This window comes from Microcebus murinus, unplaced genomic scaffold (assembly GCF_040939455.1).
Source record: "Microcebus murinus isolate Inina unplaced genomic scaffold, M.murinus_Inina_mat1.0 scaf073_hap2_Mmur4.0, whole genome shotgun sequence".
NCBI classification, from domain to species: Eukaryota; Metazoa; Chordata; class Mammalia; order Primates; family Cheirogaleidae; genus Microcebus; species Microcebus murinus.
Window position 1 is genome coordinate 1 of NW_027439019.1, and position 27,427 is coordinate 27,427.

A 27,427-nucleotide genomic window follows, 5' to 3' on the forward strand; every position below is an offset into this window, starting at 1 on the left:
CAACACATGTCACCTGAATACTTGTACTCCCATCATCTGCTTGAAGAGAGAGAGAAAAGAAAATGCAATCATAGAGGTAAGAGACACTTTTTAAAAATAATGAATCCGAAGAGAAAAGTAAAAGGAGGCCTGTGGAGCAGGTCTGGGTGTGACTCCGGATCCCCCAACATCAGGTGCCACCACCAAAGATTCCTGCGTGTAGCCCATAGAACCCCAAAAGCAACGGGACGAGTTCTGGTCACATACTCCCTCAAAATGACATCCTGGCCTTCTTCTGGAACTCCCTCCCCTCTCAGACTCTCAAGGTTTCCTCCAGCGTGTCGGTTCCCACAGAGCAGACCTTTGGTCTGAGACCTGACAGTCCAGATGCCACGCATGCTGCCGCGTGGCGGCGGTGTCGCGGCTTGGGACAAGAGGAGGCCCCACGGTGCGGGCTGGGGCGCCAGGCACCGCGCGGGCGCTGAGAGTGGGGGTGACCCGCACCCCGGGCCGCCGCCGCGCTCCCAGAAAGGGGACAGAACAAGAGGCAAAAAAAAAAAAAAAAAAAAAAGCAGCAGCCTGTGGCACCCGGTATTCCCAGGCGGTCTCCCATCCAAGTACTAACCAGGCCCGACCCTGCTTAGCTTCCGAGACCAGACGAGATCGGGGGCGTTCAGGGTGGTGTGGCCCTAGACGGCGGCGGAGGGCGCCCCTGCCCCGCTCGAGAAGCCGAGCCTCTCTGGGCTTCCCCGCCGCCGCCTCCCGCCCCAGGCCCCGCGCCGGGCCGGGCCGGTTGAGTTCGCAGGGACGGGGGTGATGGGCGGGGCGGGGCGGGGCGGGGCGGGGGGCTGTCTCTCTATACACACACACACACTCACACTCACTCACACTCACACAAGATGCGCCTCCACGGCTGGACTCGCCAAGGTGGAGCCCTCCCAGCCCCCCTCGTCTCCTCGCCCGGCCTCCTTCACCTACCCGCTGCCCACCCCCAGCGCGTCGCTGCCTCCCGCTGACTGCGCACGCGCGGGACGCTCGCCCTTTGACCCCAGCCAGGGGCCGCCCTCCCCCACAACCCCTTTCAGCTGCGCCCCCCCCCTCGCCCTGTGGGTGGGCTGCCGCCTATTCCCCCGGGCCAGGGCTGGGGCACAGCCAGTGTATGGGGCGTCTCTCTCTGGGGATGTGTCCCATGGGTGGGGTGGGGTGGCGTGGTTTGGGGGGCGCTGAAGAAATCAGTCCCCTCCATCTCCTACCTCTGGAAAACGCCCAAGCCCGTGGACAACTGCCGGCACCGCTTCGTGGGGGCCGGGACCCTCCTCCGTGTCCTCCTGTGGCCCAGTCCAAGGGGCCTGGGCCTGGCCGGGGCTGCATTGGACCCCGACCACCCTGGCGTGTGGACTCGCTAAAAATCGGCCATTAGATATTGGATTCCAGCTTCCTGGAGGTCATTTCACTAATGAGTGCACCGGAAAGAGTTTCCTAATCCATCTGTGAGGGTGGCAACTGAAAGAGAATTTGAAAGCTGACAGAATAGGCGAGGGAAGGCATAGGAGATTTCCACACCCAGCAAGGAAGACTTTCCCGAAATGGAAGAAAGAAACGAGCAAACAGAGACACCGGTAGCCCGCCCGGAAAAGAGTCTGCCCCTTAGAGAAAGCACCCTGACCAGGTTCACCCGTGGGTGGGTGGGTGGCGAGCTAGCGGCATTCAGAAGAGCGAGGCCCGCAGTCTGTGCGGAAGACACCTGCGCTCGGGTGTGTGTGGCGGCGCGATTCACAAGCAGCTCTAGACGTTAAACCCAGGAGAAGCCAGGGAGTTCCCAACGCCCCAGGTGTCCTCAGCCCACGACTGGCTGCTGTGGGAATGCGAAGCCCGGCTCCTGGTCTCAGAGCGGGGTTCCCAGGAGGATCAGGCTGAAGCTGGGACTCGGCCTCAAAGTGTCCCCTCGCATGGCCACCCCCTTCCCCTTCCTGCTCCTCTACTCCTGGTGCCCCTCCATCCAGGGGCCAGACCTTAAAGAGTCACCGCAAGAGAATCCTGGTCCCAAAGGAGCCTTCTGGGGGACCGGTGCTGAGAGAGGTTGTGGGCATGGCCCGCTGGGGCTCTGCCCGACCCAGGGCTGAGAGATGCCACCTCCCAGCTCTGGGTCCCTGCAGGAAGTGTTGGCAAGCACAGGGCCGGTCCTCCAAAGGCCCAGGTGCAGGGAGCCCAGGCCAAGCAGCCTGTGGAAGAAGCCACTTGCCGTGCCACCCCGGGAACAGGACTGCAGGCCCTGGCCCTTCCCACGTCCTCCTCCTCCTCCTCCCCCCCGGCCCCCCCCCACAGGGCACAGGGCTCAGAGACACCTCAGACTCTTGCTACCCAAAGTGCAAAGGGCATCAGTTGCTCCTCCACCCCCCCCCCCGCCCAGCAGACCACGTTGTCCAGCCAGCCCCCGGGCCTCCCTGGGGTGCCCAGCACAAAAGTGCAGACACCCACCGGACCCTCAATCTCAGTTTTCGGATGTTTTTGCCACTCTAAGGACCCGCAGGCCAGCTGGGCCTTCGGGCAGGACAGAGAGCCCCGGAATCCGACGTGGAGAGCTGCGTGTACGTCCCCATCAGGAGGCGGTCCCCACCTCCGCGGCTCTCCCCTTGCGGGGAGCGGCAGCCCAGCCGGCAGCCGCAGGGCCTCAGGGAAGACACCAGGCTGGGCCCCCGCGGCACAGCGGGGGCACGTCCCCCGCACTCACGCGACTTAGGGACGGCTGCTGGAGACTGCTGCGGCCACCCTGCTGCCGGGTTTCTGGAGGGCTTCCTGGAAGCAGCGTCCACACCAAGCCCTTGGAAGGCCCAGGCGACGGAGGAGCCGGTCAGGCAGGGGCCGAGGACGGTGAGAGGCCGGGCGGGCGGGAAGGAGCATGTCAGGCAGGGGCAGAGGACGGTGACAGGCCGGGCGGGGAGGAGCCGGTCAGGCGGGGGCCCAGGACAGTGACGGGCCTGGCCGGGGAGGAGTGCCTCAGGCAGGGGCAGAGGAGACGGGGGCTGGGTAAGGGTTAGGGTGACAGTTAGGGCACAATTCACAATCGCAAAGACGTGGAAGCCACCCGAGTGCCCATCCATCCAGGAGTGCATCAATAAAATGTGGCGCGTGGACACCACGGAGTGCCATTCGGCTGTGAGGAGCAGCGGTGAGAGGGCGCCTCTCGTGTTCTCCTGGCCAGAGCTGGAACCCGTTCCAGTAAGCCAGGTATCCCAAGAATGGACACACGAGCACCACGTGAGCGCGCTCACCAGCAAATTGGTACGAACGGATGGACGCCTAAGTGGACAGAGAGGAGTCACCTTCATCGGGTGGGTGTCGGGCGGGTGGGGGGAGGGGAGGGGCATACACATCCATTAGGCATGGGGTGGGTGCGCACCGACTGGGGGATGGGCGCACTTGAAGCTCTGACCCGAGGGGGGAGGCTTGGAGAGGGCAAGGCACCCGACCTTAACATTGGTACCCCCACAATACGCTGGAACAACATGAGAGGTATATGAATAAGAACACAGGGGGGGGGGCCGGGCGCGGTGGCTCACGCCTGTAATCCTAGCTCTCTGGGAGGCCGAGGCGGGCGGATTGCTCCAGGTCAGGAGTTCGAAACCAGCCTGAGCAAGAGCGAGACCCCGTCTCTACTAAAAATAGAAAGAAATTAATTGGCCAACTAATATATATAGAAAAACACAGCCGGGCGTGGTGGTGCATGCCTGTAGTCCCAACTACTCGGGAGGCTGAGGCAGCAGGATTGCTTGAGCCCGGAGATTGAGGTTGCTGTGAGCTAGGCTGACGCCATGGCACTCACTCTAGCCTGGGCAGCAAAACGAGACTCTGTCTCAAAAAAAAAAAAAAAAAAGAACACAGGGGGGAGGGGGGCACGGGCAACACATGTCACCTGAATACTTGTACTCCCATCATCTGCTTGAAGAGAGAGAGAAAAGAAAATGCAATCATAGAGGTAAGAGACACTTTTTAAAAATAATGAATCCGAAGAGAAAAGTAAAAGGAGGCCTGTGGAGCAGGTCTGGGTGTGACTCCGGATCCCCCAACATCAGGTGCCACCACCAAAGATTCCTGCGTGTAGCCCATAGAACCCCAAAAGCAACGGGACGAGTTCTGGTCACATACTCCCTCAAAATGACATCCTGGCCTTCTTCTGGAACTCCCTCCCCTCTCAGACTCTCAAGGTTTCCTCCAGCGTGTCGGTTCCCACAGAGCAGACCTTTGGTCTGAGACCTGACAGTCCAGATGCCACGCATGCTGCCGCGTGGCGGCGGTGTCGCGGCTTGGGACAAGAGGAGGCCCCACGGTGCGGGCTGGGGCGCCAGGCACCGCGCGGGCGCTGAGAGTGGGGGTGACCCGCACCCCGGGCCGCCGCCGCGCTCCCAGAAAGGGGACAGAACAAGAGGCAAAAAAAAAAAAAAAAAAAGCAGCAGCCTGTGGCACCCGGTATTCCCAGGCGGTCTCCCATCCAAGTACTAACCAGGCCCGACCCTGCTTAGCTTCCGAGACCAGACGAGATCGGGGGCGTTCAGGGTGGTGTGGCCCTAGACGGCGGCGGAGGGCGCCCCTGCCCCGCTCGAGAAGCCGAGCCTCTCTGGGCTTCCCCGCCGCCGCCTCCCGCCCCAGGCCCCGCGCCGGGCCGGGCCGGTTGAGTTCGCAGGGACGGGGGTGATGGGCGGGGCGGGGCGGGGCGGGGCGGGGGGCTGTCTCTCTATACACACACACACACTCACACTCACTCACACTCACACAAGATGCGCCTCCACGGCTGGACTCGCCAAGGTGGAGCCCTCCCAGCCCCCCTCGTCTCCTCGCCCGGCCTCCTTCACCTACCCGCTGCCCACCCCCAGCGCGTCGCTGCCTCCCGCTGACTGCGCACGCGCGGGACGCTCGCCCTTTGACCCCAGCCAGGGGCCGCCCTCCCCCACAACCCCTTTCAGCTGCGCCCCCCCCCTCGCCCTGTGGGTGGGCTGCCGCCTATTCCCCCGGGCCAGGGCTGGGGCACAGCCAGTGTATGGGGCGTCTCTCTCTGGGGATGTGTCCCATGGGTGGGGTGGGGTGGCGTGGTTTGGGGGGCGCTGAAGAAATCAGTCCCCTCCATCTCCTACCTCTGGAAAACGCCCAAGCCCGTGGACAACTGCCGGCACCGCTTCGTGGGGGCCGGGACCCTCCTCCGTGTCCTCCTGTGGCCCAGTCCAAGGGGCCTGGGCCTGGCCGGGGCTGCATTGGACCCCGACCACCCTGGCGTGTGGACTCGCTAAAAATCGGCCATTAGATATTGGATTCCAGCTTCCTGGAGGTCATTTCACTAATGAGTGCACCGGAAAGAGTTTCCTAATCCATCTGTGAGGGTGGCAACTGAAAGAGAATTTGAAAGCTGACAGAATAGGCGAGGGAAGGCATAGGAGATTTCCACACCCAGCAAGGAAGACTTTCCCGAAATGGAAGAAAGAAACGAGCAAACAGAGACACCGGTAGCCCGCCCGGAAAAGAGTCTGCCCCTTAGAGAAAGCACCCTGACCAGGTTCACCCGTGGGTGGGTGGGTGGCGAGCTAGCGGCATTCAGAAGAGCGAGGCCCGCAGTCTGTGCGGAAGACACCTGCGCTCGGGTGTGTGTGGCGGCGCGATTCACAAGCAGCTCTAGACGTTAAACCCAGGAGAAGCCAGGGAGTTCCCAACGCCCCAGGTGTCCTCAGCCCACGACTGGCTGCTGTGGGAATGCGAAGCCCGGCTCCTGGTCTCAGAGCGGGGTTCCCAGGAGGATCAGGCTGAAGCTGGGACTCGGCCTCAAAGTGTCCCCTCGCATGGCCACCCCCTTCCCCTTCCTGCTCCTCTACTCCTGGTGCCCCTCCATCCAGGGGCCAGACCTTAAAGAGTCACCGCAAGAGAATCCTGGTCCCAAAGGAGCCTTCTGGGGGACCGGTGCTGAGAGAGGTTGTGGGCATGGCCCGCTGGGGCTCTGCCCGACCCAGGGCTGAGAGATGCCACCTCCCAGCTCTGGGTCCCTGCAGGAAGTGTTGGCAAGCACAGGGCCGGTCCTCCAAAGGCCCAGGTGCAGGGAGCCCAGGCCAAGCAGCCTGTGGAAGAAGCCACTTGCCGTGCCACCCCGGGAACAGGACTGCAGGCCCTGGCCCTTCCCACGTCCTCCTCCTCCTCCTCCCCCCCGGCCCCCCCCCACAGGGCACAGGGCTCAGAGACACCTCAGACTCTTGCTACCCAAAGTGCAAAGGGCATCAGTTGCTCCTCCACCCCCCCCCCCCCGCCCAGCAGACCACGTTGTCCAGCCAGCCCCCGGGCCTCCCTGGGGTGCCCAGCACAAAAGTGCAGACACCCACCGGACCCTCAATCTCAGTTTTCGGATGTTTTTGCCACTCTAAGGACCCGCAGGCCAGCTGGGCCTTCGGGCAGGACAGAGAGCCCCGGAATCCGACGTGGAGAGCTGCGTGTACGTCCCCATCAGGAGGCGGTCCCCACCTCCGCGGCTCTCCCCTTGCGGGGAGCGGCAGCCCAGCCGGCAGCCGCAGGGCCTCAGGGAAGACACCAGGCTGGGCCCCCGCGGCACAGCGGGGGCACGTCCCCCGCACTCACGCGACTTAGGGACGGCTGCTGGAGACTGCTGCGGCCACCCTGCTGCCGGGTTTCTGGAGGGCTTCCTGGAAGCAGCGTCCACACCAAGCCCTTGGAAGGCCCAGGCGACGGAGGAGCCGGTCAGGCAGGGGCCGAGGACGGTGAGAGGCCGGGCGGGCGGGAAGGAGCATGTCAGGCAGGGGCAGAGGACGGTGACAGGCCGGGCGGGGAGGAGCCGGTCAGGCGGGGGCCCAGGACAGTGACGGGCCTGGCCGGGGAGGAGTGCCTCAGGCAGGGGCAGAGGAGACGGGGGCTGGGTAAGGGTTAGGGTGACAGTTAGGGCACAATTCACAATCGCAAAGACGTGGAAGCCACCCGAGTGCCCATCCATCCAGGAGTGCATCAATAAAATGTGGCGCGTGGACACCACGGAGTGCCATTCGGCTGTGAGGAGCAGCGGTGAGAGGGCGCCTCTCGTGTTCTCCTGGCCAGAGCTGGAACCCGTTCCAGTAAGCCAGGTATCCCAAGAATGGACACACGAGCACCACGTGAGCGCGCTCACCAGCAAATTGGTACGAACGGATGGACGCCTAAGTGGACAGAGAGGAGTCACCTTCATCGGGTGGGTGTCGGGCGGGTGGGGGGAGGGGAGGGGCATACACATCCATTAGGCATGGGGTGGGTGCGCACCGACTGGGGGATGGGCGCACTTGAAGCTCTGACCCGAGGGGGGAGGCTTGGAGAGGGCAAGGCACCCGACCTTAACATTGGTACCCCCACAATACGCTGGAACAACATGAGAGGTATATGAATAAGAACACAGGGGGGGGGGCCGGGCGCGGTGGCTCACGCCTGTAATCCTAGCTCTCTGGGAGGCCGAGGCGGGCGGATTGCTCCAGGTCAGGAGTTCGAAACCAGCCTGAGCAAGAGCGAGACCCCGTCTCTACTAAAAATAGAAAGAAATTAATTGGCCAACTAATATATATAGAAAAACACAGCCGGGCGTGGTGGTGCATGCCTGTAGTCCCAACTACTCGGGAGGCTGAGGCAGCAGGATTGCTTGAGCCCGGAGATTGAGGTTGCTGTGAGCTAGGCTGACGCCATGGCACTCACTCTAGCCTGGGCAGCAAAACGAGACTCTGTCTCAAAAAAAAAAAAAAAAAAGAACACAGGGGGGAGGGGGGCACGGGCAACACATGTCACCTGAATACTTGTACTCCCATCATCTGCTTGAAGAGAGAGAGAAAAGAAAATGCAATCATAGAGGTAAGAGACACTTTTTAAAAATAATGAATCCGAAGAGAAAAGTAAAAGGAGGCCTGTGGAGCAGGTCTGGGTGTGACTCCGGATCCCCCAACATCAGGTGCCACCACCAAAGATTCCTGCGTGTAGCCCATAGAACCCCAAAAGCAACGGGACGAGTTCTGGTCACATACTCCCTCAAAATGACATCCTGGCCTTCTTCTGGAACTCCCTCCCCTCTCAGACTCTCAAGGTTTCCTCCAGCGTGTCGGTTCCCACAGAGCAGACCTTTGGTCTGAGACCTGACAGTCCAGATGCCACGCATGCTGCCGCGTGGCGGCGGTGTCGCAGCTTGGGACAAGAGGAGGCCCCACGGTGCGGGCTGGGGCGCCAGGCACCGCGCGGGCGCTGAGAGTGGGGGTGACCCGCACCCCGGGCCGCCGCCGCGCTCCCAGAAAGGGGACAGAACAAGAGGCAAAAAAAAAAAAAAAAAAAAAGCAGCAGCCTGTGGCACCCGGTATTCCCAGGCGGTCTCCCATCCAAGTACTAACCAGGCCCGACCCTGCTTAGCTTCCGAGACCAGACGAGATCGGGGGCGTTCAGGGTGGTGTGGCCCTAGACGGCGGCGGAGGGCGCCCCTGCCCCGCTCGAGAAGCCGAGCCTCTCTGGGCTTCCCCGCCGCCGCCTCCCGCCCCAGGCCCCGCGCCGGGCCGGGCCGGTTGAGTTCGCAGGGACGGGGGTGATGGGCGGGGCGGGGCGGGGCGGGGCGGGGGGCTGTCTCTCTATACACACACACACACTCACACTCACTCACACTCACACAAGATGCGCCTCCACGGCTGGACTCGCCAAGGTGGAGCCCTCCCAGCCCCCCTCGTCTCCTCGCCCGGCCTCCTTCACCTACCCGCTGCCCACCCCCAGCGCGTCGCTGCCTCCCGCTGACTGCGCACGCGCGGGACGCTCGCCCTTTGACCCCAGCCAGGGGCCGCCCTCCCCCACAACCCCTTTCAGCTGCGCCCCCCCCCTCGCCCTGTGGGTGGGCTGCCGCCTATTCCCCCGGGCCAGGGCTGGGGCACAGCCAGTGTATGGGGCGTCTCTCTCTGGGGATGTGTCCCATGGGTGGGGTGGGGTGGCGTGGTTTGGGGGGCGCTGAAGAAATCAGTCCCCTCCATCTCCTACCTCTGGAAAACGCCCAAGCCCGTGGACAACTGCCGGCACCGCTTCGTGGGGGCCGGGACCCTCCTCCGTGTCCTCCTGTGGCCCAGTCCAAGGGGCCTGGGCCTGGCCGGGGCTGCATTGGACCCCGACCACCCTGGCGTGTGGACTCGCTAAAAATCGGCCATTAGATATTGGATTCCAGCTTCCTGGAGGTCATTTCACTAATGAGTGCACCGGAAAGAGTTTCCTAATCCATCTGTGAGGGTGGCAACTGAAAGAGAATTTGAAAGCTGACAGAATAGGCGAGGGAAGGCATAGGAGATTTCCACACCCAGCAAGGAAGACTTTCCCGAAATGGAAGAAAGAAACGAGCAAACAGAGACACCGGTAGCCCGCCCGGAAAAGAGTCTGCCCCTTAGAGAAAGCACCCTGACCAGGTTCACCCGTGGGTGGGTGGGTGGCGAGCTAGCGGCATTCAGAAGAGCGAGGCCCGCAGTCTGTGCGGAAGACACCTGCGCTCGGGTGTGTGTGGCGGCGCGATTCACAAGCAGCTCTAGACGTTAAACCCAGGAGAAGCCAGGGAGTTCCCAACGCCCCAGGTGTCCTCAGCCCACGACTGGCTGCTGTGGGAATGCGAAGCCCGGCTCCTGGTCTCAGAGCGGGGTTCCCAGGAGGATCAGGCTGAAGCTGGGACTCGGCCTCAAAGTGTCCCCTCGCATGGCCACCCCCTTCCCCTTCCTGCTCCTCTACTCCTGGTGCCCCTCCATCCAGGGGCCAGACCTTAAAGAGTCACCGCAAGAGAATCCTGGTCCCAAAGGAGCCTTCTGGGGGACCGGTGCTGAGAGAGGTTGTGGGCATGGCCCGCTGGGGCTCTGCCCGACCCAGGGCTGAGAGATGCCACCTCCCAGCTCTGGGTCCCTGCAGGAAGTGTTGGCAAGCACAGGGCCGGTCCTCCAAAGGCCCAGGTGCAGGGAGCCCAGGCCAAGCAGCCTGTGGAAGAAGCCACTTGCCGTGCCACCCCGGGAACAGGACTGCAGGCCCTGGCCCTTCCCACGTCCTCCTCCTCCTCCTCCCCCCCGGCCCCCCCCCACAGGGCACAGGGCTCAGAGACACCTCAGACTCTTGCTACCCAAAGTGCAAAGGGCATCAGTTGCTCCTCCACCCCCCCCCCCCCGCCCAGCAGACCACGTTGTCCAGCCAGCCCCCGGGCCTCCCTGGGGTGCCCAGCACAAAAGTGCAGACACCCACCGGACCCTCAATCTCAGTTTTCGGATGTTTTTGCCACTCTAAGGACCCGCAGGCCAGCTGGGCCTTCGGGCAGGACAGAGAGCCCCGGAATCCGACGTGGAGAGCTGCGTGTACGTCCCCATCAGGAGGCGGTCCCCACCTCCGCGGCTCTCCCCTTGCGGGGAGCGGCAGCCCAGCCGGCAGCCGCAGGGCCTCAGGGAAGACACCAGGCTGGGCCCCCGCGGCACAGCGGGGGCACGTCCCCCGCACTCACGCGACTTAGGGACGGCTGCTGGAGACTGCTGCGGCCACCCTGCTGCCGGGTTTCTGGAGGGCTTCCTGGAAGCAGCGTCCACACCAAGCCCTTGGAAGGCCCAGGCGACGGAGGAGCCGGTCAGGCAGGGGCCGAGGACGGTGAGAGGCCGGGCGGGCGGGAAGGAGCATGTCAGGCAGGGGCAGAGGACGGTGACAGGCCGGGCGGGGAGGAGCCGGTCAGGCGGGGGCCCAGGACAGTGACGGGCCTGGCCGGGGAGGAGTGCCTCAGGCAGGGGCAGAGGAGACGGGGGCTGGGTAAGGGTTAGGGTGACAGTTAGGGCACAATTCACAATCGCAAAGACGTGGAAGCCACCCGAGTGCCCATCCATCCAGGAGTGCATCAATAAAATGTGGCGCGTGGACACCACGGAGTGCCATTCGGCTGTGAGGAGCAGCGGTGAGAGGGCGCCTCTCGTGTTCTCCTGGCCAGAGCTGGAACCCGTTCCAGTAAGCCAGGTATCCCAAGAATGGACACACGAGCACCACGTGAGCGCGCTCACCAGCAAATTGGTACGAACGGATGGACGCCTAAGTGGACAGAGAGGAGTCACCTTCATCGGGTGGGTGTCGGGCGGGTGGGGGGAGGGGAGGGGCATACACATCCATTAGGCATGGGGTGGGTGCGCACCGACTGGGGGATGGGCGCACTTGAAGCTCTGACCCGAGGGGGGAGGCTTGGAGAGGGCAAGGCACCCGACCTTAACATTGGTACCCCCACAATACGCTGGAACAACATGAGAGGTATATGAATAAGAACACAGGGGGGGGGGCCGGGCGCGGTGGCTCACGCCTGTAATCCTAGCTCTCTGGGAGGCCGAGGCGGGCGGATTGCTCCAGGTCAGGAGTTCGAAACCAGCCTGAGCAAGAGCGAGACCCCGTCTCTACTAAAAATAGAAAGAAATTAATTGGCCAACTAATATATATAGAAAAACACAGCCGGGCGTGGTGGTGCATGCCTGTAGTCCCAACTACTCGGGAGGCTGAGGCAGCAGGATTGCTTGAGCCCGGAGATTGAGGTTGCTGTGAGCTAGGCTGACGCCATGGCACTCACTCTAGCCTGGGCAGCAAAACGAGACTCTGTCTCAAAAAAAAAAAAAAAAAAAGAACACAGGGGGGAGGGGGGCACGGGCAACACATGTCACCTGAATACTTGTACTCCCATCATCTGCTTGAAGAGAGAGAGAAAAGAAAATGCAATCATAGAGGTAAGAGACACTTTTTAAAAATAATGAATCCGAAGAGAAAAGTAAAAGGAGGCCTGTGGAGCAGGTCTGGGTGTGACTCCGGATCCCCCAACATCAGGTGCCACCACCAAAGATTCCTGCGTGTAGCCCATAGAACCCCAAAAGCAACGGGACGAGTTCTGGTCACATACTCCCTCAAAATGACATCCTGGCCTTCTTCTGGAACTCCCTCCCCTCTCAGACTCTCAAGGTTTCCTCCAGCGTGTCGGTTCCCACAGAGCAGACCTTTGGTCTGAGACCTGACAGTCCAGATGCCACGCATGCTGCCGCGTGGCGGCGGTGTCGCGGCTTGGGACAAGAGGAGGCCCCACGGTGCGGGCTGGGGCGCCAGGCACCGCGCGGGCGCTGAGAGTGGGGGTGACCCGCACCCCGGGCCGCCGCCGCGCTCCCAGAAAGGGGACAGAACAAGAGGCAAAAAAAAAAAAAAAAAAAAAGCAGCAGCCTGTGGCACCCGGTATTCCCAGGCGGTCTCCCATCCAAGTACTAACCAGGCCCGACCCTGCTTAGCTTCCGAGACCAGACGAGATCGGGGGCGTTCAGGGTGGTGTGGCCCTAGACGGCGGCGGAGGGCGCCCCTGCCCCGCTCGAGAAGCCGAGCCTCTCTGGGCTTCCCCGCCGCCGCCTCCCGCCCCAGGCCCCGCGCCGGGCCGGGCCGGTTGAGTTCGCAGGGACGGGGGTGATGGGCGGGGCGGGGCGGGGCGGGGCGGGGGGCTGTCTCTCTATACACACACACACACTCACACTCACTCACACTCACACAAGATGCGCCTCCACGGCTGGACTCGCCAAGGTGGAGCCCTCCCAGCCCCCCTCGTCTCCTCGCCCGGCCTCCTTCACCTACCCGCTGCCCACCCCCAGCGCGTCGCTGCCTCCCGCTGACTGCGCACGCGCGGGACGCTCGCCCTTTGACCCCAGCCAGGGGCCGCCCTCCCCCACAACCCCTTTCAGCTGCGCCCCCCCCCTCGCCCTGTGGGTGGGCTGCCGCCTATTCCCCCGGGCCAGGGCTGGGGCACAGCCAGTGTATGGGGCGTCTCTCTCTGGGGATGTGTCCCATGGGTGGGGTGGGGTGGCGTGGTTTGGGGGGCGCTGAAGAAATCAGTCCCCTCCATCTCCTACCTCTGGAAAACGCCCAAGCCCGTGGACAACTGCCGGCACCGCTTCGTGGGGGCCGGGACCCTCCTCCGTGTCCTCCTGTGGCCCAGTCCAAGGGGCCTGGGCCTGGCCGGGGCTGCATTGGACCCCGACCACCCTGGCGTGTGGACTCGCTAAAAATCGGCCATTAGATATTGGATTCCAGCTTCCTGGAGGTCATTTCACTAATGAGTGCACCGGAAAGAGTTTCCTAATCCATCTGTGAGGGTGGCAACTGAAAGAGAATTTGAAAGCTGACAGAATAGGCGAGGGAAGGCATAGGAGATTTCCACACCCAGCAAGGAAGACTTTCCCGAAATGGAAGAAAGAAACGAGCAAACAGAGACACCGGTAGCCCGCCCGGAAAAGAGTCTGCCCCTTAGAGAAAGCACCCTGACCAGGTTCACCCGTGGGTGGGTGGGTGGCGAGCTAGCGGCATTCAGAAGAGCGAGGCCCGCAGTCTGTGCGGAAGACACCTGCGCTCGGGTGTGTGTGGCGGCGCGATTCACAAGCAGCTCTAGACGTTAAACCCAGGAGAAGCCAGGGAGTTCCCAACGCCCCAGGTGTCCTCAGCCCACGACTGGCTGCTGTGGGAATGCGAAGCCCGGCTCCTGGTCTCAGAGCGGGGTTCCCAGGAGGATCAGGCTGAAGCTGGGACTCGGCCTCAAAGTGTCCCCTCGCATGGCCACCCCCTTCCCCTTCCTGCTCCTCTACTCCTGGTGCCCCTCCATCCAGGGGCCAGACCTTAAAGAGTCACCGCAAGAGAATCCTGGTCCCAAAGGAGCCTTCTGGGGGACCGGTGCTGAGAGAGGTTGTGGGCATGGCCCGCTGGGGCTCTGCCCGACCCAGGGCTGAGAGATGCCACCTCCCAGCTCTGGGTCCCTGCAGGAAGTGTTGGCAAGCACAGGGCCGGTCCTCCAAAGGCCCAGGTGCAGGGAGCCCAGGCCAAGCAGCCTGTGGAAGAAGCCACTTGCCGTGCCACCCCGGGAACAGGACTGCAGGCCCTGGCCCTTCCCACGTCCTCCTCCTCCTCCTCCCCCCCGGCCCCCCCCCACAGGGCACAGGGCTCAGAGACACCTCAGACTCTTGCTACCCAAAGTGCAAAGGGCATGAGTTGCTCCTCCACCCCCCCCCCCCCGCCCAGCAGACCACGTTGTCCAGCCAGCCCCCGGGCCTCCCTGGGGTGCCCAGCACAAAAGTGCAGACACCCACCGGACCCTCAATCTCAGTTTTCGGATGTTTTTGCCACTCTAAGGACCCGCAGGCCAGCTGGGCCTTCGGGCAGGACAGAGAGCCCCGGAATCCGACGTGGAGAGCTGCGTGTACGTCCCCATCAGGAGGCGGTCCCCACCTCCGCGGCTCTCCCCTTGCGGGGAGCGGCAGCCCAGCCGGCAGCCGCAGGGCCTCAGGGAAGACACCAGGCTGGGCCCCCGCGGCACAGCGGGGGCACGTCCCCCGCACTCACGCGACTTAGGGACGGCTGCTGGAGACTGCTGCGGCCACCCTGCTGCCGGGTTTCTGGAGGGCTTCCTGGAAGCAGCGTCCACACCAAGCCCTTGGAAGGCCCAGGCGACGGAGGAGCCGGTCAGGCAGGGGCCGAGGACGGTGAGAGGCCGGGCGGGCGGGAAGGAGCATGTCAGGCAGGGGCAGAGGACGGTGACAGGCCGGGCGGGGAGGAGCCGGTCAGGCGGGGGCCCAGGACAGTGACGGGCCTGGCCGGGGAGGAGTGCCTCAGGCAGGGGCAGAGGAGACGGGGGCTGGGTAAGGGTTAGGGTGACAGTTAGGGCACAATTCACAATCGCAAAGACGTGGAAGCCACCCGAGTGCCCATCCATCCAGGAGTGCATCAATAAAATGTGGCGCGTGGACACCACGGAGTGCCATTCGGCTGTGAGGAGCAGCGGTGAGAGGGCGCCTCTCGTGTTCTCCTGGCCAGAGCTGGAACCCGTTCCAGTAAGCCAGGTATCCCAAGAATGGACACACGAGCACCACGTGAGCGCGCTCACCAGCAAATTGGTACGAACGGATGGACGCCTAAGTGGACAGAGAGGAGTCACCTTCATCGGGTGGGTGTCGGGCGGGTGGGGGGAGGGGAGGGGCATACACATCCATTAGGCATGGGGTGGGTGCGCACCGACTGGGGGATGGGCGCACTTGAAGCTCTGACCCGAGGGGGGAGGCTTGGAGAGGGCAAGGCACCCGACCTTAACATTGGTACCCCCACAATACGCTGGAACAACATGAGAGGTATATGAATAAGAACACAGGGGGGGGGGCCGGGCGCGGTGGCTCACGCCTGTAATCCTAGCTCTCTGGGAGGCCGAGGCGGGCGGATTGCTCCAGGTCAGGAGTTCGAAACCAGCCTGAGCAAGAGCGAGACCCCGTCTCTACTAAAAATAGAAAGAAATTAATTGGCCAACTAATATATATAGAAAAACACAGCCGGGCGTGGTGGTGCATGCCTGTAGTCCCAACTACTCGGGAGGCTGAGGCAGCAGGATTGCTTGAGCCCGGAGATTGAGGTTGCTGTGAGCTAGGCTGACGCCATGGCACTCACTCTAGCCTGGGCAGCAAAACGAGACTCTGTCTCAAAAAAAAAAAAAAAAAAGAACACAGGGGGGAGGGGGGCACGGGCAACACATGTCACCTGAATACTTGTACTCCCATCATCTGCTTGAAGAGAGAGAGAAAAGAAAATGCAATCATAGAGGTAAGAGACACTTTTTAAAAATAATGAATCCGAAGAGAAAAGTAAAAGGAGGCCTGTGGAGCAGGTCTGGGTGTGACTCCGGATCCCCCAACATCAGGTGCCACCACCAAAGATTCCTGCGTGTAGCCCATAGAACCCCAAAAGCAACGGGACGAGTTCTGGTCACATACTCCCTCAAAATGACATCCTGGCCTTCTTCTGGAACTCCCTCCCCTCTCAGACTCTCAAGGTTTCCTCCAGCGTGTCGGTTCCCACAGAGCAGACCTTTGGTCTGAGACCTGACAGTCCAGATGCCACGCATGCTGCCGCGTGGCGGCGGTGTCGCGGCTTGGGACAAGAGGAGGCCCCACGGTGCGGGCTGGGGCGCCAGGCACCGCGCGGGCGCTGAGAGTGGGGGTGACCCGCACCCCGGGCCGCCGCCGCGCTCCCAGAAAGGGGACAGAACAAGAGGCAAAAAAAAAAAAAAAAAAAAAGCAGCAGCCTGTGGCACCCGGTATTCCCAGGCGGTCTCCCATCCAAGTACTAACCAGGCCCGACCCTGCTTAGCTTCCGAGACCAGACGAGATCGGGGGCGTTCAGGGTGGTGTGGCCCTAGACGGCGGCGGAGGGCGCCCCTGCCCCGCTCGAGAAGCCGAGCCTCTCTGGGCTTCCCCGCCACCGCCTCCCGCCCCAGGCCCCGCGCCGGGCCGGGCCGGTTGAGTTCGCAGGGACGGGGGTGATGGGCGGGGCGGGGCGGGGCGGGGGGCTGTCTCTCTATACACACACACACACTCACACTCACTCACACTCACACAAGATGCGCCTCCACGGCTGGACTCGCCAAGGTGGAGCCCTCCCAGCCCCCCTCGTCTCCTCGCCCGGCCTCCTTCACCTACCCGCTGCCCACCCCCAGCGCGTCGCTGCCTCCCGCTGACTGCGCACGCGCGGGACGCTCGCCCTTTGACCCCAGCCAGGGGCCGCCCTCCCCCACAACCCCTTTCAGCTGCGCCCCCCCCCTCGCCCTGTGGGTGGGCTGCCGCCTATTCCCCCCGGGCCAGGGCTGGGGCACAGCCAGTGTATGGGGCGTCTCTCTCTGGGGATGTGTCCCATGGGTGGGGTGGGGTGGCGTGGTTTGGGGGGCGCTGAAGAAATCAGTCCCCTCCATCTCCTACCTCTGGAAAACGCCCAAGCCCGTGGAGAACTGCCGGCACCGCTTCGTGGGGGCCGGGACCCTCCTCCGTGTCCTCCTGTGGCCCAGTCCAAGGGGCCTGGGCCTGGCCGGGGCTGCATTGGACCCCGACCACCCTGGCGTGTGGACTCGCTAAAAATCGGCCATTAGATATTGGATTCCAGCTTCCTGGAGGTCATTTCACTAATGAGTGCACCGGAAAGAGTTTCCTAATCCATCTGTGAGGGTGGCAACTGAAAGAGAATTTGAAAGCTGACAGAATAGGCGAGGGAAGGCATAGGAGATTTCCACACCCAGCAAGGAAGACTTTCCCGAAATGGAAGAAAGAAACGAGCAAACAGAGACACCGGTAGCCCGCCCGGAAAAGAGTCTGCCCCTTAGAGAAAGCACCCTGACCAGGTTCACCCGTGGGTGGGTGGGTGGCGAGCTAGCGGCATTCAGAAGAGCGAGGCCCGCAGTCTGTGCGGAAGACACCTGCGCTCGGGTGTGTGTGGCGGCGCGATTCACAAGCAGCTCTAGACGTTAAACCCAGGAGAAGCCAGGGAGTTCCCAACGCCCCAGGTGTCCTCAGCCCACGACTGGCTGCTGTGGGAATGCGAAGCCCGGCTCCTGGTCTCAGAGCGGGGTTCCCAGGAGGATCAGGCTGAAGCTGGGACTCGGCCTCAAAGTGTCCCCTCGCATGGCCACCCCCTTCCCCTTCCTGCTCCTCTACTCCTGGTGCCCCTCCATCCAGGGGCCAGACCTTAAAGAGTCACCGCAAGAGAATCCTGGTCCCAAAGGAGCCTTCTGGGGGACCGGTGCTGAGAGAGGTTGTGGGCATGGCCCGCTGGGGCTCTGCCCGACCCAGGGCTGAGAGATGCCACCTCCCAGCTCTGGGTCCCTGCAGGAAGTGTTGGCAAGCACAGGGCCGGTCCTCCAAAGGCCCAGGTGCAGGGAGCCCAGGCCAAGCAGCCTGTGGAAGAAGCCACTTGCCGTGCCACCCCGGGAACAGGACTGCAGGCCCTGGCCCTTCCCACGTCCTCCTCCTCCTCCTCCCCCCCGGCCCCCCCCCACAGGGCACAGGGCTCAGAGACACCTCAGACTCTTGCTACCCAAAGTGCAAAGGGCATGAGTTGCTCCTCCACCCCCCCCCCCCCGCCCAGCAGACCACGTTGTCCAGCCAGCCCCCGGGCCTCCCTGGGGTGCCCAGCACAAAAGTGCAGACACCCACCGGACCCTCAATCTCAGTTTTCGGATGTTTTTGCCACTCTAAGGACCCGCAGGCCAGCTGGGCCTTCGGGCAGGACAGAGAGCCCCGGAATCCGACGTGGAGAGCTGCGTGTACGTCCCCATCAGGAGGCGGTCCCCACCTCCGCGGCTCTCCCCTTGCGGGGAGCGGCAGCCCAGCCGGCAGCCGCAGGGCCTCAGGGAAGACACCAGGCTGGGCCCCCGCGGCACAGCGGGGGCACGTCCCCCGCACTCACGCGACTTAGGGACGGCTGCTGGAGACTGCTGCGGCCACCCTGCTGCCGGGTTTCTGGAGGGCTTCCTGGAAGCAGCGTCCACACCAAGCCCTTGGAAGGCCCAGGCGACGGAGGAGCCGGTCAGGCAGGGGCCGAGGACGGTGAGAGGCCGGGCGGGCGGGAAGGAGCATGTCAGGCAGGGGCAGAGGACGGTGACAGGCCGGGCGGGGAGGAGCCGGTCAGGCGGGGGCCCAGGACAGTGACGGGCCTGGCCGGGGAGGAGTGCCTCAGGCAGGGGCAGAGGAGACGGGGGCTGGGTAAGGGTTAGGGTGACAGTTAGGGCACAATTCACAATCGCAAAGACGTGGAAGCCACCCGAGTGCCCATCCATCCAGGAGTGCATCAATAAAATGTGGCGCGTGGACACCACGGAGTGCCATTCGGCTGTGAGGAGCAGCGGTGAGAGGGCGCCTCTCATGTTCTCCTGGCCAGAGCTGGAACCCGTTCCAGTAAGCCAGGTATCCCAAGAATGGACACACGAGCACCACGTGAGCGCGCTCACCAGCAAATTGGTACGAACGGATGGACGCCTAAGTGGACAGAGAGGAGTCACCTTCATCGGGTGGGTGTCGGGCGGGTGGGGGGAGGGGAGGGGCATACACATCCATTAGGCATGGGGTGGGTGCGCACCGACTGGGGGATGGGCGCACTTGAAGCTCTGACCCGAGGGGGGAGGCTTGGAGAGGGCAAGGCACCCGACCTTAACATTGGTACCCCCACAATACGCTGGAACAACATGAGAGGTATATGAATAAGAACACAGGGGGGGGGGGCCGGGCGCGGTGGCTCACGCCTGTAATCCTAGCTCTCTGGGAGGCCGAGGCGGGCGGATTGCTCCAGGTCAGGAGTTCGAAACCAGCCTGAGCAAGAGCGAGACCCCGTCTCTACTAAAAATAGAAAGAAATTAATTGGCCAACTAATATATATAGAAAAACACAGCCGGGCGTGGTGGTGCATGCCTGTAGTCCCAACTACTCGGGAGGCTGAGGCAGCAGGATTGCTTGAGCCCGGAGATTGAGGTTGCTGTGAGCTAGGCTGACGCCATGGCACTCACTCTAGCCTGGGCAGCAAAACGAGACTCTGTCTCAAAAAAAAAAAAAAAAAAGAACACAGGGGGGAGGGGGGCACGGGCAACACATGTCACCTGAATACTTGTACTCCCATCATCTGCTTGAAGAGAGAGAGAAAAGAAAATGCAATCATAGAGGTAAGAGACACTTTTTAAAAATAATGAATCCGAAGAGAAAAGTAAAAGGAGGCCTGTGGAGCAGGTCTGGGTGTGACTCCGGATCCCCCAACATCAGGTGCCACCACCAAAGATTCCTGCGTGTAGCCCATAGAACCCCAAAAGCAACGGGACGAGTTCTGGTCACATACTCCCTCAAAATGACATCCTGGCCTTCTTCTGGAACTCCCTCCCCTCTCAGACTCTCAAGGTTTCCTCCAGCGTGTCGGTTCCCACAGAGCAGACCTTTGGTCTGAGACCTGACAGTCCAGATGCCACGCATGCTGCCGCGTGGCGGCGGTGTCGCGGCTTGGGACAAGAGGAGGCCCCACGGTGCGGGCTGGGGCGCCAGGCACCGCGCGGGCGCTGAGAGTGGGGGTGACCCGCACCCCGGGCCGCCGCCGCGCTCCCAGAAAGGGGACAGAACAAGAGGCAAAAAAAAAAAAAAAAAAAAAGCAGCAGCCTGTGGCACCCGGTATTCCCAGGCGGTCTCCCATCCAAGTACTAACCAGGCCCGACCCTGCTTAGCTTCCGAGACCAGACGAGATCGGGGGCGTTCAGGGTGGTGTGGCCCTAGACGGCGGCGGAGGGCGCCCCTGCCCCGCTCGAGAAGCCGAGCCTCTCTGGGCTTCCCCGCCGCCGCCTCCCGCCCCAGGCCCCGCGCCGGGCCGGGCCGGTTGAGTTCGCAGGGACGGGGGTGATGGGCGGGGCGGGGCGGGGCGGGGCGGGGGGCTGTCTCTCTATACACACACACACACTCACACTCACTCACACTCACACAAGATGCGCCTCCACGGCTGGACTCGCCAAGGTGGAGCCCTCCCAGCCCCCCTCGTCTCCTCGCCCGGCCTCCTTCACCTACCCGCTGCCCACCCCCAGCGCGTCGCTGCCTCCCGCTGACTGCGCACGCGCGGGACGCTCGCCCTTTGACCCCAGCCAGGGGCCGCCCTCCCCCACAACCCCTTTCAGCTGCGCCCCCCCCTCGCCCTGTGGGTGGGCTGCCGCCTATTCCCCCCGGGCCAGGGCTGGGGCACAGCCAGTGTATGGGGCGTCTCTCTCTGGGGATGTGTCCCATGGGTGGGGTGGGGTGGCGTGGTTTGGGGGGCGCTGAAGAAATCAGTCCCCTCCATCTCCTACCTCTGGAAAACGCCCAAGCCCGTGGAGAACTGCCGGCACCGCTTCGTGGGGGCCGGGACCCTCCTCCGTGTCCTCCTGTGGCCCAGTCCAAGGGGCCTGGGCCTGGCCGGGGCTGCATTGGACCCCGACCACCCTGGCGTGTGGACTCGCTAAAAATCGGCCATTAGATATTGGATTCCAGCTTCCTGGAGGTCATTTCACTAATGAGTGCACCGGAAAGAGTTTCCTAATCCATCTGTGAGGGTGGCAACTGAAAGAGAATTTGAAAGCTGACAGAATAGGCGAGGGAAGGCATAGGAGATTTCCACACCCAGCAAGGAAGACTTTCCCGAAATGGAAGAAAGAAACGAGCAAACAGAGACACCGGTAGCCCGCCCGGAAAAGAGTCTGCCCCTTAGAGAAAGCACCCTGACCAGGTTCACCCGTGGGTGGGTGGGTGGCGAGCTAGCGGCATTCAGAAGAGCGAGGCCCGCAGTCTGTGCGGAAGACACCTGCGCTCGGGTGTGTGTGGCGGCGCGATTCACAAGCAGCTCTAGACGTTAAACCCAGGAGAAGCCAGGGAGTTCCCAACGCCCCAGGTGTCCTCAGCCCACGACTGGCTGCTGTGGGAATGCGAAGCCCGGCTCCTGGTCTCAGAGCGGGGTTCCCAGGAGGATCAGGCTGAAGCTGGGACTCGGCCTCAAAGTGTCCCCTCGCATGGCCACCCCCTTCCCCTTCCTGCTCCTCTACTCCTGGTGCCCCTCCATCCAGGGGCCAGACCTTAAAGAGTCACCGCAAGAGAATCCTGGTCCCAAAGGAGCCTTCTGGGGGACCGGTGCTGAGAGAGGTTGTGGGCATGGCCCGCTGGGGCTCTGCCCGACCCAGGGCTGAGAGATGCCACCTCCCAGCTCTGGGTCCCTGCAGGAAGTGTTGGCAAGCACAGGGCCGGTCCTCCAAAGGCCCAGGTGCAGGGAGCCCAGGCCAAGCAGCCTGTGGAAGAAGCCACTTGCCGTGCCACCCCGGGAACAGGACTGCAGGCCCTGGCCCTTCCCACGTCCTCCTCCTCCTCCTCCCCCCCGGCCCCCCCCCACAGGGCACAGGGCTCAGAGACACCTCAGACTCTTGCTACCCAAAGTGCAAAGGGCATCAGTTGCTCCTCCACCCCCCCCCCCCCGCCCAGCAGACCACGTTGTCCAGCCAGCCCCCGGGCCTCCCTGGGGTGCCCAGCACAAAAGTGCAGACACCCACCGGACCCTCAATCTCAGTTTTCGGATGTTTTTGCCACTCTAAGGACCCGCAGGCCAGCTGGGCCTTCGGGCAGGACAGAGAGCCCCGGAATCCGACGTGGAGAGCTGCGTGTACGTCCCCATCAGGAGGCGGTCCCCACCTCCGCGGCTCTCCCCTTGCGGGGAGCGGCAGCCCAGCCGGCAGCCGCAGGGCCTCAGGGAAGACACCAGGCTGGGCCCCCGCGGCACAGCGGGGGCACGTCCCCCGCACTCACGCGACTTAGGGACGGCTGCTGGAGACTGCTGCGGCCACCCTGCTGCCGGGTTTCTGGAGGGCTTCCTGGAAGCAGCGTCCACACCAAGCCCTTGGAAGGCCCAGGCGACGGAGGAGCCGGTCAGGCAGGGGCCGAGGACGGTGAGAGGCCGGGCGGGCGGGAAGGAGCATGTCAGGCAGGGGCAGAGGACGGTGACAGGCCGGGCGGGGAGGAGCCGGTCAGGCGGGGGCCCAGGACAGTGACGGGCCTGGCCGGGGAGGAGTGCCTCAGGCAGGGGCAGAGGAGACGGGGGCTGGGTAAGGGTTAGGGTGACAGTTAGGGCACAATTCACAATCGCAAAGACGTGGAAGCCACCCGAGTGCCCATCCATCCAGGAGTGCATCAATAAAATGTGGCGCGTGGACACCACGGAGTGCCATTCGGCTGTGAGGAGCAGCGGTGAGAGGGCGCCTCTCGTGTTCTCCTGGCCAGAGCTGGAACCCGTTCCAGTAAGCCAGGTATCCCAAGAATGGACACACGAGCACCACGTGAGCGCGCTCACCAGCAAATTGGTACGAACGGATGGACGCCTAAGTGGACAGAGAGGAGTCACCTTCATCGGGTGGGTGTCGGGCGGGTGGGGGGAGGGGAGGGGCATACACATCCATTAGGCATGGGGTGGGTGCGCACCGACTGGGGGATGGGCGCACTTGAAGCTCTGACCCGAGGGGGGAGGCTTGGAGAGGGCAAGGCACCCGACCTTAACATTGGTACCCCCACAATACGCTGGAACAACATGAGAGGTATATGAATAAGAACACGGGGGGGGGGGGCCGGGCGCGGTGGCTCACGCCTGTAACCCTAGCTCTCTGGGAGGCCGAGGCGGGCGGATTGCTCCAGGTCAGGAGTTCGAAACCAGCCTGAGCAAGAGCGAGACCCCGTCTCTACTAAAAATAGAAAGAAATTAATTGGCCAACTAATATATATAGAAAAACACAGCCGGGCGTGGTGGTGCATGCCTGTAGTCCCAACTACTCGGGAGGCTGAGGCAGCAGGATTGCTTGAGCCCGGAGATTGAGGTTGCTGTGAGCTAGGCTGACGCCATGGCACTCACTCTAGCCTGGGCAGCAAAACGAGACTCTGTCTCAAAAAAAAAAAAAAAAAGAACACAGGGGGGAGGGGGGCACGGGCAACACATGTCACCTGAATACTTGTACTCCCATCATCTGCTTGAAGAGAGAGAGAAAAGAAAATGCAATCATAGAGGTAAGAGACACTTTTTAAAAATAATGAATCCGAAGAGAAAAGTAAAAGGAGGCCTGTGGAGCAGGTCTGGGTGTGACTCCGGATCCCCCAACATCAGGTGCCACCACCAAAGATTCCTGCGTGTAGCCCATAGAACCCCAAAAGCAACGGGACGAGTTCTGGTCACATACTCCCTCAAAATGACATCCTGGCCTTCTTCTGGAACTCCCTCCCCTCTCAGACTCTCAAGGTTTCCTCCAGCGTGTCGGTTCCCACAGAGCAGACCTTTGGTCTGAGACCTGACAGTCCAGATGCCACGCATGCTGCCGCGTGGCGGCGGTGTCGCGGCTTGGGACAAGAGGAGGCCCCACGGTGCGGGCTGGGGCGCCAGGCACCGCGCGGGCGCTGAGAGTGGGGGTGACCCGCACCCCGGGCCGCCGCCGCGCTCCCAGAAAGGGGACAGAACAAGAGGCAAAAAAAAAAAAAAAAAAAAAGCAGCAGCCTGTGGCACCCGGTATTCCCAGGCGGTCTCCCATCCAAGTACTAACCAGGCCCGACCCTGCTTAGCTTCCGAGACCAGACGAGATCGGGGGCGTTCAGGGTGGTGTGGCCCTAGACGGCGGCGGAGGGCGCCCCTGCCCCGCTCGAGAAGCCGAGCCTCTCTGGGCTTCCCCGCCGTCGCCTCCCGCCCCAGGCCCCGCGCCGGGCCGGGCCGGTTGAGTTCGCAGGGACGGGGGTGATGGGCGGGGCGGGGCGGGGGGCTGTCTCTCTATACACACACACACACTCACACTCACTCACACTCACACAAGATGCGCCTCCACGGCTGGACTCGCCAAGGTGGAGCCCTCCCAGCCCCCCTCGTCTCCTCGCCCGGCCTCCTTCACCTACCCGCTGCCCACCCCCAGCGCGTCGCTGCCTCCCGCTGACTGCGCACGCGCGGGACGCTCGCCCTTTGACCCCAGCCAGGGGCCGCCCTCCCCCACAACCCCTTTCAGCTGCGCCCCCCCCTCGCCCTGTGGGTGGGCTGCCGCCTATTCCCCCCGGGCCAGGGCTGGGGCACAGCCAGTGTATGGGGCGTCTCTCTCTGGGGATGTGTCCCATGGGTGGGGTGGGGTGGCGTGGTTTGGGGGGCGCTGAAGAAATCAGTCCCCTCCATCTCCTACCTCTGGAAAACGCCCAAGCCCGTGGAGAACTGCCGGCACCGCTTCGTGGGGGCCGGGACCCTCCTCCGTGTCCTCCTGTGGCCCAGTCCAAGGGGCCTGGGCCTGGCCGGGGCTGCATTGGACCCCGACCACCCTGGCGTGTGGACTCGCTAAAAATCGGCCATTAGATATTGGATTCCAGCTTCCTGGAGGTCATTTCACTAATGAGTGCACCGGAAAGAGTTTCCTAATCCATCTGTGAGGGTGGCAACTGAAAGAGAATTTGAAAGCTGACAGAATAGGCGAGGGAAGGCATAGGAGATTTCCACACCCAGCAAGGAAGACTTTCCCGAAATGGAAGAAAGAAACGAGCAAACAGAGACACCGGTAGCCCGCCCGGAAAAGAGTCTGCCCCTTAGAGAAAGCACCCTGACCAGGTTCACCCGTGGGTGGGTGGGTGGCGAGCTAGCGGCATTCAGAAGAGCGAGGCCCGCAGTCTGTGCGGAAGACACCTGCGCTCGGGTGTGTGTGGCGGCGCGATTCACAAGCAGCTCTAGACGTTAAACCAAGGAGAAGCCAGGGAGTTCCCAACGCCCCAGGTGTCCTCAGCCCACGACTGGCTGCTGTGGGAATGCGAAGCCCGGCTCCTGGTCTCAGAGCGGGGTTCCCAGGAGGATCAGGCTGAAGCTGGGACTCGGCCTCAAAGCGTCCCCTCGCATGGCCACCCCCTTCCCCTTCCTGCTCCTCTACTCCTGGTGCCCCTCCATCCAGGGGCCAGACCTTAAAGAGTCACCGCAAGAGAATCCTGGTCCCAAAGGAGCCTTCTGGGGGACCGGTGCTGAGAGAGGTTGTGGGCATGGCCCGCTGGGGCTCTGCCCGACCCAGGGCTGAGAGATGCCACCTCCCAGCTCTGGGTCCCTGCAGGAAGTGTTGGCAAGCACAGGGCCGGTCCTCCAAAGGCCCAGGTGCAGGGAGCCCAGGCCAAGCAGCCTGTGGAAGAAGCCACTTGCCGTGCCACCCCGGGAACAGGACTGCAGGCCCTGGCCCTTCCCACGTCCTCCTCCTCCTCCTCCCCCCCGGCCCCCCCCCACAGGGCACAGGGCTCAGAGACACCTCAGACTCTTGCTACCCAAAGTGCAAAGGGCATCAGTTGCTCCTCCACCCCCCCCCCCCCGCCCAGCAGACCACGTTGTCCAGCCAGCCCCCGGGCCTCCCTGGGGTGCCCAGCACAAAAGTGCAGACACCCACCGGACCCTCAATCTCAGTTTTCGGATGTTTTTGCCACTCTAAGGACCCGCAGGCCAGCTGGGCCTTCGGGCAGGACAGAGAGCCCCGGAATCCGACGTGGAGAGCTGCGTGTACGTCCCCATCAGGAGGCGGTCCCCACCTCCGCGGCTCTCCCCTTGCGGGGAGCGGCAGCCCAGCCGGCAGCCGCAGGGCCTCAGGGAAGACACCAGGCTGGGCCCCCGCGGCACAGCGGGGGCACGTCCCCCGCACTCACGCGACTTAGGGACGGCTGCTGGAGACTGCTGCGGCCACCCTGCTGCCGGGTTTCTGGAGGGCTTCCTGGAAGCAGCGTCCACACCAAGCCCTTGGAAGGCCCAGGCGACGGAGGAGCCGGTCAGGCAGGGGCCGAGGACGGTGAGAGGCCGGGCGGGCGGGAAGGAGCATGTCAGGCAGGGGCAGAGGACGGTGACAGGCCGGGCGGGGAGGAGCCGGTCAGGCGGGGGCCCAGGACAGTGACGGGCCTGGCCGGGGAGGAGTGCCTCAGGCAGGGGCAGAGGAGACGGGGGCTGGGTAAGGGTTAGGGTGACAGTTAGGGCACAATTCACAATCGCAAAGACGTGGAAGCCACCCGAGTGCCCATCCATCCAGGAGTGCATCAATAAAATGTGGCGCGTGGACACCACGGAGTGCCATTCGGCTGTGAGGAGCAGCGGTGAGAGGGAGCCTCTCGTGTTCTCCTGGCCAGAGCTGGAACCCGTTCCAGTAAGCCAGGTATCCCAAGAATGGACACACGAGCACCACGTGAGCGCGCTCACCAGCAAATTGGTACGAACGGATGGACGCCTAAGTGGACAGAGAGGAGTCACCTTCATCGGGTGGGTGTCGGGCGGGTGGGGGGAGGGGAGGGGCATACACATCCATTAGGCATGGGGTGGGTGCGCACCGACTGGGGGATGGGCGCACTTGAAGCTCTGACCCGAGGGGGGAGGCTTGGAGAGGGCAAGGCACCCGACCTTAACATTGGTACCCCCACAATACGCTGGAACAACATGAGAGGTATATGAATAAGAACACAGGGGGGGGGGGCCGGGCGCGGTGGCTCACGCCTGTAACCCTAGCTCTCTGGGAGGCCGAGGCGGGCGGATTGCTCCAGGTCAGGAGTTCGAAACCAGCCTGAGCAAGAGCGAGACCCCGTCTCTACTAAAAATAGAAAGAAATTAATTGGCCAACTAATATATATAGAAAAACACAGCCGGGCGTGGTGGTGCATGCCTGTAGTCCCAACTACTCGGGAGGCTGAGGCAGCAGGATTGCTTGAGCCCGGAGATTGAGGTTGCTGTGAGCTAGGCTGACGCCATGGCACTCACTCTAGCCTGGGCAGCAAAACGAGACTCTGTCTCAAAAAAAAAAAAAAAAAAGAACACAGGGGGGAGGGGGGCACGGGCAACACATGTCACCTGAATACTTGTACTCCCATCATCTGCTTGAAGAGAGAGAGAAAAGAAAATGCAATCATAGAGGTAAGAGACACTTTTTAAAAATAATGAATCCGAAGAGAAAAGTAAAAGGAGGCCTGTGGAGCAGGTCTGGGTGTGACTCCGGATCCCCCAACATCAGGTGCCACCACCAAAGATTCCTGCGTGTAGCCCATAGAACCCCAAAAGCAACGGGACGAGTTCTGGTCACATACTCCCTCAAAATGACATCCTGGCCTTCTTCTGGAAC

The 27,427-nt window shown here is 62.8% G+C and overlaps 7 non-coding genes across 7 annotated transcripts; all 7 read right to left on the reverse strand.

Annotated features, from left to right (window-relative positions):
- Positions 1-555: 555 nt before the first annotated feature.
- On the reverse strand, positions 556-674 carry LOC142869375 (5S ribosomal RNA). Its single transcript, XR_012918005.1, has one exon. It is a non-coding gene; the product is annotated as a 5S ribosomal RNA (ribosomal RNA).
- A 3,757-nt stretch (positions 675-4,431) lies between these two features.
- On the reverse strand, positions 4,432-4,550 carry LOC142869386 (5S ribosomal RNA). The gene has a single exon (XR_012918016.1). It is a non-coding gene; the product is annotated as a 5S ribosomal RNA (ribosomal RNA).
- Positions 4,551-8,311: 3,761 nt separating this feature from the next.
- Positions 8,312-8,430, reverse strand: LOC142869388 (5S ribosomal RNA). Its single transcript, XR_012918017.1, has one exon. It is a non-coding gene; the product is annotated as a 5S ribosomal RNA (ribosomal RNA).
- Positions 8,431-12,192: 3,762 nt separating this feature from the next.
- On the reverse strand, positions 12,193-12,311 carry LOC142869389 (5S ribosomal RNA). The gene has a single exon (XR_012918018.1). It is a non-coding gene; the product is annotated as a 5S ribosomal RNA (ribosomal RNA).
- Positions 12,312-16,072: 3,761 nt separating this feature from the next.
- LOC142869390 (5S ribosomal RNA) lies at positions 16,073-16,191 on the reverse strand. Its single transcript, XR_012918019.1, has one exon. It is a non-coding gene; the product is annotated as a 5S ribosomal RNA (ribosomal RNA).
- A 3,758-nt stretch (positions 16,192-19,949) lies between these two features.
- On the reverse strand, positions 19,950-20,068 carry LOC142869376 (5S ribosomal RNA). Its single transcript, XR_012918006.1, has one exon. It is a non-coding gene; the product is annotated as a 5S ribosomal RNA (ribosomal RNA).
- Positions 20,069-23,829: 3,761 nt separating this feature from the next.
- On the reverse strand, positions 23,830-23,948 carry LOC142869377 (5S ribosomal RNA). The gene has a single exon (XR_012918007.1). It is a non-coding gene; the product is annotated as a 5S ribosomal RNA (ribosomal RNA).
- Between the last annotated feature and the right edge of the window lie 3,479 nt (positions 23,949-27,427).